This window comes from Mirounga angustirostris, unplaced genomic scaffold (genome assembly GCF_029215605.1).
Source record: "Mirounga angustirostris isolate CCGP_5_RB_7025 unplaced genomic scaffold, mMirAng1.0.hap1 SCAF_2, whole genome shotgun sequence".
NCBI classification, from domain to species: domain Eukaryota; kingdom Metazoa; phylum Chordata; class Mammalia; order Carnivora; family Phocidae; genus Mirounga; species Mirounga angustirostris.
Window position 1 is genome coordinate 63,808,730 of NW_026991710.1, and position 12,045 is coordinate 63,820,774.

A 12,045-nucleotide genomic window follows, 5' to 3' on the forward strand; every position below is an offset into this window, starting at 1 on the left:
AGGACTTGATCAGGTAGTTCGCAGGGAAAGAAGTACAAATGGCTTCCATAAAAGGATGCACCATTTGTTACTAAAGAAATTCAAGATAAACCATTAATGAGATGCCATTTTATTTTTTTTAATTTTAATCCAATTAATTAACGTATAGTGTATTATTAATTTCAGAACTCAGTTGCATATAACACCCAGTGTTCATTACATCACGTGCCCTCCTTAATGCCCATTACCCAGTTACCCCATCCCCCCACCCAGCTCCCCTCCAGCAACCCTCAGTTTGTTTCCTTTGGTTAAGAGTCTCTTTTGGTTTGTCTCCCTCTCTGATTTCCCTTATTTTGTTTTTCCTTCCCTTCTCCTATGATCCTCTGTTTTGTTTCTTAAATTCCATATATCAGTGAAATCATGATAATTGTCTTTCTCTGACTGACTTATTTCGCTTAGCATATTATCCTCTAGTTCCATCCATTTTATATTATCAGAGGAGCAAGATCATAAATTTGAGGGAAAAAAAAGGATTAGCCAGGGTGTGGGAAACCATACTCTCATATACTGTTGGTAAGAATATATATTGGTGCAATGTCTTTGGAGCAATATGGCCATAGCTTTAAAAAGCCAAAACCAGACAAACAAAAAACTTTAAATCTATACATCCTATAGTCCAACAATTCTATTTTTAGAAATTTAGCCTCCAGACATTTTTCACACATGCAGAAAGATGTATGTATAAGGATATTCATTATAGCATGGATTTAAATATAGAAAGATGGTGGAAAGAAGTTAAATGTTTATGGTTGCACACTGTGGCATATTCATACAATGAATACTATTGAGACTTTATGAATTATATGTATTCATAAAAATTATCTCTAAGATGTATTGTTAAGTTAAAGAATCAAATAAACTTCAGTACACTGTACAGACAGGATAGACTTCCATTTGTGTATTTAATAATATATGCAGATATACATGTACATATACCCACACATAAATATACGTATATGATTTTCTATTCCTTAAGTATAGAAGCAAAGCTAGGCATTAGCAGAAATTATTGCCTTGTTTACTGTTTTAATTTCAACGTGAAAATATATAATTTTTTGTTAAATATTTTATTAAATACCATCTGGAACTCTAAAAATAAAATGAAATCAATATTCTTTAAGAATTGACAATATCTTTAAACAATAAATACATAATTCATTTTTAAAAAGAAAAAAGTCTATTGTATTTTGCAAAAGTATTTTTGACATAAAGTATTCTTATTAAACTGACTGTTTTTGTGCCCTCCAAATTTACTTAATATAATGTCTTCAAGGTCTACCCACGTTGTAGCATGGATTAGGATTCCATTTCTTTTTAAGACTGACTAATTACCATTGTATGTATATACCACATTTTTTTATCCATTCATTCATCAATGGGCATTTGGCTTGTTTCTATCTTTTGGCTATTGTGAATAATGCTGCTAAGAACATTGCCATGCTCACCACACTCTATTTTTAATAGAATTATAATTCTAATAATAAAACAGACTGAATTGTACAGGTTTGGTAGGAATAAATGTAATTCATTAAATCAATCTTAGGTAACATCACTAATAGGTACCAGATTGAGTTTCAGAGATGTTTTTTTAAATGCAAATTGAGTATTTGAACAGCCCAAGTGATATTAGTCAGCACTTAGCACTTAGACTATTATAACTTAACATCTGGTTTCAATCATGTATAAATTATATAAAAACATCAAATGCCAGAAACTGACTAAGCTTCTCCAATTCTTTTTATTCCTCTTAAAATGAATTTTAAGGACTTTTTCCCCCTAACCTTCCTTGTAGGCTACCATTCAGCAGGTTTCTTGCCCCTCCCAGGGCCCAGCCTCAAAGCTTGGGGCGTGAGGATAGCCCATGTGTTTGTACAATGAGATGTTTAAAGTAAAATTTTCACAATGAATGTTTGGTTCAGAACAAAAGCCCTTTACTTCCTGGTGGCTAGAAATACATTTCTGAAGACCGACAATTTTTGGTCAAGTTTTGATATACTCTGAGTCTTGGGGAACAGATGGAAGCGAGTGCTAGAGAAAGGGGAAATCCCATGAAATAGGGTATGCAAATCTGAATGAAGCGGTTTTCTGTCTTACTGAAGGAAGGAACAAAAAGGCAAAACATGCAATGGGTTCCATTCTTGGGTGGGATAATTTGGTGCCTTTCTCGTGGCTTGTGGAATCATTACTGCAAGTTGGCAAGGCCAGCAAATAAAATTGAGATACGAAACAAAAGGAGAAGATTATGCCTCATTAGTCATTACTTGCTTTCCTCTGTGATAATAGAGAAATTCATGTCAAAAAAGAATAAAAAAATCTGTAGTGTAGTTATTTACTGAATCCTCCTTATACTCATAATTGGAACTTTATCTGATGGAACATTAAAAACTGAATTAGTGGAAAAAGAGAATTATGCTTTTCCTTTCTGAATTGAACTCTCCAGATGCCCCTGTACATGCCTTCTTTAATCAGAGCTGGATCTAGGAAAATTCTAGACTAAACGAAATGAAGCAAAGAAAGTATATTCAAAATGTCAAATGTTTTCAATAGATCCATGTGTCCTACTAAGCTGGACTGAGTCTTGATTCTTGAATTAAAATCTTAACTTGCTTTTTTGATTCATGACCATTTGTACCTCACCACTTTATTTGTGATTGATTAAACCATATTTTTAGTACTTAAGAAAATGGCTCTAACCTAGTAAAGGAGCCCATATGTGGTTGAAATATTCAGAATAAACTAGGTAGTCATGTGGAAATTTGATAATATACAAGTTGACAAAGGCTTTTATTGATCCTAGAATTTTCTGATTAATTTCACATTATTGTCATATGTCTTTGGACTAAATACTCAACTTCTCTGGTCCTCAGTACTTTCATTTAATTAAATGAGGAGCTTGCATTGAATTACCCCTGAATTCCCTCTTAACTCTTAAATTGTATAGAATCTGCTTGCCTCAGTTTCTCCATCTATAAAATGGGTATGTTCTTCACAGTATTTTTAGATTTCTTTCCTCTACCTCTGTTACTTATTCCTAATTGGGAGTGATTCTGGGTAAGGAAGCATCTGTTTTACCACTGTATAGATAAGGATAACATTGATCTTATATTAGGAGATATTAGGTCTCATTAGGTGACCTTGCACAGTAGAGAAATGCATCTATGTTGATTATCTTTGAGATTGCCCAGTTGTTTTAGTAATGATTAAGTACTTATACCACATTTTGACATCGCAAGTAATCTAAGGTTTTTGAGCCCAACTGAGCACATTTTATGTTGACTTATGTTGGCCTCGTCTCAACACTTTTTATAGAACTCTTCAGAGCAAACCAAAATTTTAAATGTACTTTCAAATATTTGGGGCAATGATTTTTTTTATGCAACAGTTCTGCAGTTTTCTAATCAGCAAGGGCACTTTCCGCTGGGTGATAAATATGTTAGTATGCTTTTACAGAGTCAGTAAATCAGGAACAATAATAATAATAAAAAAGTCCTGTCCATAACTTCAGATTGCAATTTATGTAATGACATCACATCCCTTCTTTAACTCAAACATAGAGTCTCATTTACCTGCTAGTCTGATAAACACTGAAATTTTTTCAGGTTGGAATTTAATATGGGCACATAATACATGACATTTGTATTCAAAAGAGATAATGAAGAAAAGATGAAGAACTGATAAGGCAAATGACGTGATAATATATGCTGTAATGGGTAAGACAGAGGGTGGACAGATAACAAAGCTGCATTTCTTTTTCAGACACAGTTCCTTGAATTTTGCAGCATGTACATTTCCAGACAATGAAGACATATCAAAGCTCAAGTGGTGACAAGAGCGCTTACTGCTCTAGTTTTAGTATCTTCCATTCATGAATATTTATCATGGCAGCACCACACAAAATACTTTTCCCTGATTATTGCAGTCATTCGCTATACAAGCCATCGTAGTTAAAAGTCTATACCCTTTTCTGTTATGAGGCTTACTGTTTCGTGGCTTAAAGTATCGATGTACCTTAGATGATGCTGCCTTTGATTTCAGTTGAGACCAGGAGCAACTTCTCACTTTTATAAAAAACATTTGTGACTTTGAACTTTTCGCTAACTCATTTAAGTATAAAAGCAATTTAACTTTTATTTTTTTTAAAATATTTATTTATTTATTTGAGAGGGAGAGCACTGTGGGGAGGGGCAGAGGAGAATCTTAAGCAGACTCTGTGCTGAGTGTGGAGCCCCACGGTGGGGCTGGATCTCAAGACCCTGAGATCATGACCTGAGCTGAAACCAAGAGTCAGAAGCTTAAGGGACTGCACTACCCTGGTGCCCCATCAATTTAACTTTTATTAGTGATCTCTTCATAATCTTGTACACTTATTTTATCTAGGGTGTTTAAATATGAACACCCATATTACTACTCACATTCAATTGTTTCTTTCATCTCTGATTGCCATTTAGCATCTAAATCTACAGACCATAGTTGATTTAATCAAACAAAAGTCCTAAGGATATGTTTGGTTTAGTTGTTATAAATAAAAGCTATCTAAATTTGCTACACAGAACCTATTTTGAAACTAACACTCATAAACATTGACTAGATTAGAGATGAATAAATGAGAAGCTCTGCCCTGATTCATTCATATCAACACAAGATTTATAAATTCACATTAAAAACTGTCAACCTTGTTAATGTTTCAGTTTTTCTCTAAAGCAGGGGTTATGGGCAAAACTTGTTTTATTGCGTTTCACAGATAGGTTTTTTTGTTTTTTTTTTACAAATTGAAAGTTTGTGTCAAGCCTGTGTTGAGCGAGTCCATCAGCACAATTTTTCCAACAGCCTTTGCTCACTTCATGTCTCCTTGTCACATTTTGGTAATGCTCACAGCATTTCAAACTTTTTCATGATTATTATATTTGAATTGCTGAGATCTCATGATAAAACTTTAACAGACGATAAGTTGCTTCTTATGGATGAGCAAAAAAGTGGTTTCTTGAGATGGAATCTACTCTTGGTGAGGATGCTGTGACAATTGTTGAAATGACAACACAGGATTTAGGACATTACATAAACTTAGTTGATAAAGCAGTGGCAGGATTTAAGAGAACTGACCTTAATTTTTTTGATTTTATTTATTTATTTGAGAGAGAGAGCATGAGCAAGGGAGAGGGGCAGAGGGAAGCAGACTCCCCGCTGAGCAGGGAGCATGATGTGGGGCTCGATCCCTGGACCCTGAGGTCATGACCTGAGCTGAAGGCAGACGTTTAACCCACTGAGCCACCCAGTTGCCCCAAGAATTGACCTTAATTTTGAAAGAAGTTCTACTGTGGGTAAATGCTATCAAACAGCATCACATGCCACAGAGAAATTTTTCATAAGAGAGTGGATCAATGTGGTAAGCTTCATTGTTGTCTTATTTTAACAACTGCCACAGCCATCCCAGCCTTCAGAACCACCGCCCTGATCAGTCAGCAGCCATCAACATTGAGGCAAAACCCTCCACCAGCAAAAGATTATGACTTGCTGAAAGCTCAGATGATGGGTAGCATTTTTGGCAATAAAGTATTTCTAAATTAAGATACATAGATTGTTTTTAAACATAAAGGTATTGCACACTTCATGGACTACAGTATAGGGTGTCTTTTATATGCACTGTGAAACCAAAAAGTTCATTTGACTCACTTCATTGTGATATTTGCTTTATTGCAGTGGTCTAGAACTGAACCTGCAATATCTCCAAGGTATGCCTTGTATTATAATTCTAATTACCAGTTGTTAACAACTAACTATTCATAATCACATTGTTTTGTCAAATTAGTTATTATAGAATTTGCTAATTTCTATAGCAGTAATAAGTCACAATTGACAATTGAGGATATTATCCAAATAGGAATTTCTTCAGCTCTTATAGCAAAGTAACTATTTATAGCAATTCATTATAAATAATATAATAAATAATACTAAATAACTCATGTTGATGTTACATCATTTTTTTTGCAGATAGATTTGAGAAAATGTGCTATTTCATTGAAAACAATACTGAATCACAGTTCTTCTAAATTTTCCTGATCCTTTTCTTTCCTCAGGGCCAAACCTTTCATTAAATCAAATTTTTTTTAAATTGTAATGATGACTCTCTAATTAATGTTTCCGATCTTATGTGATGATGATGATTATATACTCTCCTCAATATGTTAACTTATCAAACAAATGTTAACTTATACCTGACAGATTGAACTTGTGAATGTTAAAGTTATCAAGAAAACCAAAATTCCTTAACAAAGTTAGATGTCCTAAGTTAGGTCGATAGTAAGACTCATGAGGGTAGGGAGCATGTTTATACCATGCACTGTTTGATTTTCACTGCCTAGTATGGGATCTGGCACATGGTAGGCAAATAATAAGTACTAGTTCAATGAAATAAAATATAATAGGCAATTTTATCATATACTCTAGTTCTACACATCATTGCTATTTTATGCCTCCATACTTTTGTTCATAATTCCTTGTCTCTAGAATTCTTTTTCATTTTTCTTTATCTGGCTAACATAACACTCATCTTTCAAAAGTTTGAACTGACATCCTTTTATCTAAGAAGTTTTCTGTCTCCCCACAGCTGAGCAAAGCAATCCCAAGGCTTAACACTATAGTTTATATGATTCTCTACATCAAGGATAGGTTCCTTTCTACTCAATAGATAGTCATTGAACTTCAATGTCTGTAAGGACCAAAGCACAACTTGGTGGGGGTGGGGAAGAGTGGAGAAGGGTGACTGATATGTTATTTTGGTGATTTAAATAATTTGCCTGTATGTTCCCACATGGTTATAATTCTGTTCATAAAGCAAATTGGATATGATTACCTTTGTCCATATTAGAAAGAGAATTTTGTCATTTTTCCAATTTTAGGGGATACACAAATCATCAAATTATTTGCACAATTCCTGCTTATCTCAAGTGGTTAGTATAAAAGCTTAGTTGATTCACCTAAGACTCAAATTTTAATAATGAAGATTTTTATCGTGTCTCAGCTGATTTGTGCTAAGCATTCAAATAACTTTTTTACTTCATACTTTTTGCTGCCTTATTTTTCAGCTTTTATTTTTTTTTTCCATTCTGCTAACCTTTTTCTTGAATTTTATTATATTTTATATTATTATTGCCACTCTTGGTTTCTCTGTATTTATATGATATATTTTTGTCACTTAAACATTTAGTAATTCTGTGCCATTTGTGTTTTGGTCCTTATGCATTAAGAATTTTTTTAAACTTTCAGTTTGAGAGTGTTTACCTTTTCACATTAGTTATGATGATTGATGTTATTATTCTTGTTATTTTCTCATAGATTTTCTATTTTGCTTCTGTTTTCCTTCTACCTGTTGTCTATTGTGTAGACTGCATTAATTTTTTTCCTTTAGAGATTTGAAAAGCACACAAGTGTAGTTTCTTAAATTCTGTTTTACAACTTACTTGAATCTATTTTTCTCTCCTCTATGAAAAGAGTAAAAGAGTAATTATTGTCATTCATGTCCCTCCAGCTCAGATGATACATTAGGCAAGCTGTGCTTGTTCCTATTTCTCCTTCACACTATGGTTTTGCTGATATAATCTCAGATTTCAGATCTAGTTGATTTTTTTTTATTCTTATGTTAATCCCCATACATTACATCATTAGTTTTAGATGAAGTGTTCCATGATTCATTGTTTGTGCACAACACCCAGTGCTCCATGCAGAATGTGCCCTCCTCAATACCCACCACCAGGCTAACCCATCCTCCCACCCCCCTCCCCTCTAGAACCCTGTTTGTTTTTCAGAGTCCATCATCTCTCATGGTTCGTCTACCCCTCCGATTTCCCCCGCTTCATTCTTCCCCTCCCGCTACCTTCTTCTTCTTCTTCTTTTTTTTTTTCTTAACATATATTGCATTATTTGTTTCAGAGGTACAGATCTGAGAGTCAACAGTCTTGCACAATTCACAGCGCTTACCAGAGCACATACCCTCCCCAGTGTCTATCACCCAGTCACCCCATCCCTCCCACCCCACCCCCGACTCCAACAACCCTCAGTTTGATTCCTGCGATTAAGAATTCCTGATATCAGTGAGATCATATGATACATGTCTTTCTCTTTTTGACTTATTTCACTCAACATAATACCCTCCAGTTCCATCCACGTCATTGCAAATGGCAAGATCTCATTCCTTTTGATGGCTGCATAATATTCCATTGTATATATATACCACCTCTTCTTTATCCATTCATCTGTCGATGGACATCTTGGCTCTTTCCACAGTTTGGCTATTGTGGACATTGCTGCTATAAACATCGGGGTGCACGTACCCCTTCGGATCCCTACTTTTGTATCTTTGGGGTAAATACCCAGTAGTGCAATTGCTGGATCATAGGGTAGCTCTATTTTCAACTTTTTGAGGAACCTCCATACAGTTTTCCAGAGTGGCTGCACAAGCTTGCATTCCCACCAACAGTGTAGGAGGGTTCCCCTTTCTCCGCATCCCCACCAACATCTGTCATTTCCTGACTTGTTAATTTTAGCCATTCTGACTGGTGTGAGGTGGTATCTCATTGAGGTTTTGATTTGGATTTCCCTGATGCTAAGCGATATTGGGCACTTTTTCATGTGTCTGTTGGCCATTTGGATGTCTTCTTTGGGAAAATGTCTATTCATGTCTTCCGCCCATTTCTTGATTGGATTCTTTGTTCTTTGGGTGTTGAGTTTGATGAGTTCTTTATAGATTTTGGATACTAGCCCTTTATCTGATATGTCATTTGCAAATATCTTCTCCCATTCTGTCGGTTGTCTTTTGGTTTTGGTGACTGTTTCCTTTGCTTTGCAAAAGCTTTTTATCTTGATGAAGTCCCAATAGTTCATTTTTGCCCTTGCTTCCCTTGCCTTTGGCGATGTTTCTAGGAAGAAGTTGCTTTGGCTGAGGTCAAAGAGGTTGCTGCCTGTGTTCTCCTTTAGGATTTTGATGGACTCCTGTCTCACATTGAGGTCTTTCAACCATTTGGAGTCTATTTTTGTGTGTGGTGTAAGGAAATGGTCCAGTTTCATTCTTCTGCGTGTGGCTGTCCCATTTTCCCAACACCATTTGTTGAAGAGACTGTCTTTGTTCCACTGGACATTCTTTCCTGCTTTGTCGAAGATGAGTTGACCATAGAGTTGAGGGTCCATTTCTGGGCTCTCTATTCTGTTCCATTGATCTATGTGTCTGTTTTTGTGCCAGTACCATGCCGTCTTGATGATGACAGCTTTGTAATAGAGCTTGAAGTCCGGAATTGTGATGCCGCCGGCTTTGCTTTTCTTTTTCAATATTCCTCTGGCTATGCGGGGTCTTTTCTGGTTCCATACAAATTTTAGCATTATTTGTTCCATTTCTTTGAAAAAAGTGGATGGTATTTTGATGGGGATTGCATTGAATGTGTAGATTGCTCTAGGTAGCATTGACATCTTCACAATATTTGTTCTTCCAATCCATGAGCATGGAACGTTTTTCCATTTCTTTGTGTCTTCCTCAATTTCTTTCATGAGTATTTTATAGTTTTCTGAGTATAGATCCTTTGTCTCTTTGGTTAGATTTATTCCTAGGTATCTTATGGTTTTGGGTGCAATTGTAAATGGGATGGACTCCTTAATTTCTCTTTCTTCTGTCTTGTTGTTGGTGTATAGGAATGCCACTGACTTCTGTGCATTGATTTTATATCCTGCCACTTTACTGAATTCCTGTATGAGTTCTAGCAGTTTTGGGGTGGAGTCTTTTGGGTTTTCCACATAAAGTATCATATCATCTGCAAAGAGTGAGAGTTTGACTTCTTCTTTGCCAATTTGGATGCCTTTGATTTCTTTTTGTTGTCTGATTGCTGTGGCTAGGACTTCCAATACTATGTTGAATAGCAATGGTGATAGTGGACATCCCTGCTGCGTTCCTGACCTTAGGAGGAAAGCTCTCAGTTTTTCCCCATTGAGAATAATATTTGCTGTAGGTTTTTCATAGATGGCTTTTATGATATTGAGGTATGTACCCTCTATCCCTATACTCTGAAGAGTTTTGATCAAGAAAGGATGCTGTACTTTGTCAAAAGCTTTTTCTGCATCTATTGAGAGGATCATATGATTCTTGTTCTTTCTTTTGTTAATGTATTGTATCACATTGATTGATTTGTGGATGTTGAACCAACCTTGCAGCCCAGGGATAAATCCCACTTGGTCATGGTGAATAATCCTTTTAATGTACTGTTGGATCCTATTGGCTAGTATTTTGGTGAGAATTTTTGCATCCATGTTCATCAGGGATATTGGTCTGTAATTCTCCTTCTTGATGGGGTCTTTGTCTGGTTTGGGGATCAAGGTAATGCTGGCCTCATAAAATGAGTTTGGAAGTTTTCCTTCCATTTCTATTTTTTGGAACAGTTTCAGAAGAATAGGTATTAATTCTTCTTGAAATGTTTGGTAGAATTCCCCTGGGAAGCCATCTGGCCCTGGGCTTTTGTTTTTTGGGAGATTTTTGATGACTGCTTTAATTTCCTTAGTGGTTATAGGTCTGTTCAGGTTTTCTATTTTTTCCTGGTTCAGTTTTGGTAGTTGATACATCTCTAGGAATGCATTCATCTCTTCCAGGTTATCTAATTTGCTGGCATAGAGTTGCTCATAATATGTTCTTATAAATGTTTGTATTTCTTTGGTGTTGGTTGTGATCTCTCCTCTTTCATTCATGATTTTGTTGATTTGGGTCATTTCTCTTTTCTTTTTGATAAGTCTGGCCAGGGGTTTATCAATCTTGTTAATTCTTTCAAAGAACCAGCTCCTAGTTTCGTTGATCTGTTCTACCGTTCTTTTAGTTTCTATTTCATTGATTTCTGCTCTGATCTTTATTATTTCTCTTCTCCTGCTGGGTTTAGGCTTTATTTGCTGTTCTTTCTCCAGCTCCTTTAGGTGTAGGGTTAGGTTGTGTCCTTGAGACCTTTCTTGTTTCTTGAGAAAGGCTTGTATTGCTATATACTTTCCTCTTAGGACTGCCTTTGCTGCATCCCAAAGATTTTGAACAGTTGTGTTTTCATTTTCATTGGTTTCCATGTATTTTTTTAATTCTTCTTTAATTTCCTGGTTGACCCATTCATTCTTCAGTAGGATGCTCCTTAGCCTCCATGTATTTGAGTTCTTTCCGACTTTCCTCTTGTGATTGAGTTCTAGTTTCAAAGCATTGTGGTCTGAAAATAGGCAGGGAATGATCCCAACCTTTTGGTACCGGTTGAGACCTGATTTATGACCTAGGATGTGATCTATTCTGGAGAATGTTCCATGGGCACTAGAGAAGAATGTGTATTCCGTTGCTTTGGGATGGAATGTTCTGAATATGTCTGTGAAGTCCATTTGGTCCAGTGTGTCATTTAAAGTCTTTATTTCCTTGTTGATCTTTTGCTTAGATGATCTGTCCATTTCAGTGAGGGGGATGTTAAAGTCCCCCACTATTATTGTATTGTTGTCAATGTGTTTCTTTGCTTTTGTTATTAATTGCCTTATATAATTGGCTGTTCCCATGTTAGGGGCATAGATATTTACAATTGTTAGATCTTCTTGTTGGATAGATCCTTTAAGTATGATACAGTGTCCTTCCTCATCTCTTATTACAGTCTTTGGTTTAAAATCGAATTTGTCTGATAGAAGGATTGCCACCCCAGCTTTCTTTTGGCGTCCATTAGCATGGTAAATGGTTTTCCACCCCCTCACTTTCAATCTGGGGGTGTCTTTGGTTCTAAAATGAGTCTCTTGCAGACAGCATATCGATGGATCTTGTATTTTAATCCAGTCTGTTAGCCTGTGTCTTTTGATTGGGGCTTTTAGCCCATTTACATTCAGGGTAACTATTGAAAGATAGGAATTTAGTGCCATTGTATTGCCTGTAAGGTGACTGTTACCATATATTGTCTGTGTTCCTTTCTGGTCTATGTTGCTTTTAGGGTCTTTCTTTGCTTAGAGGACCCCTTTCAAGATTTCCTGTAG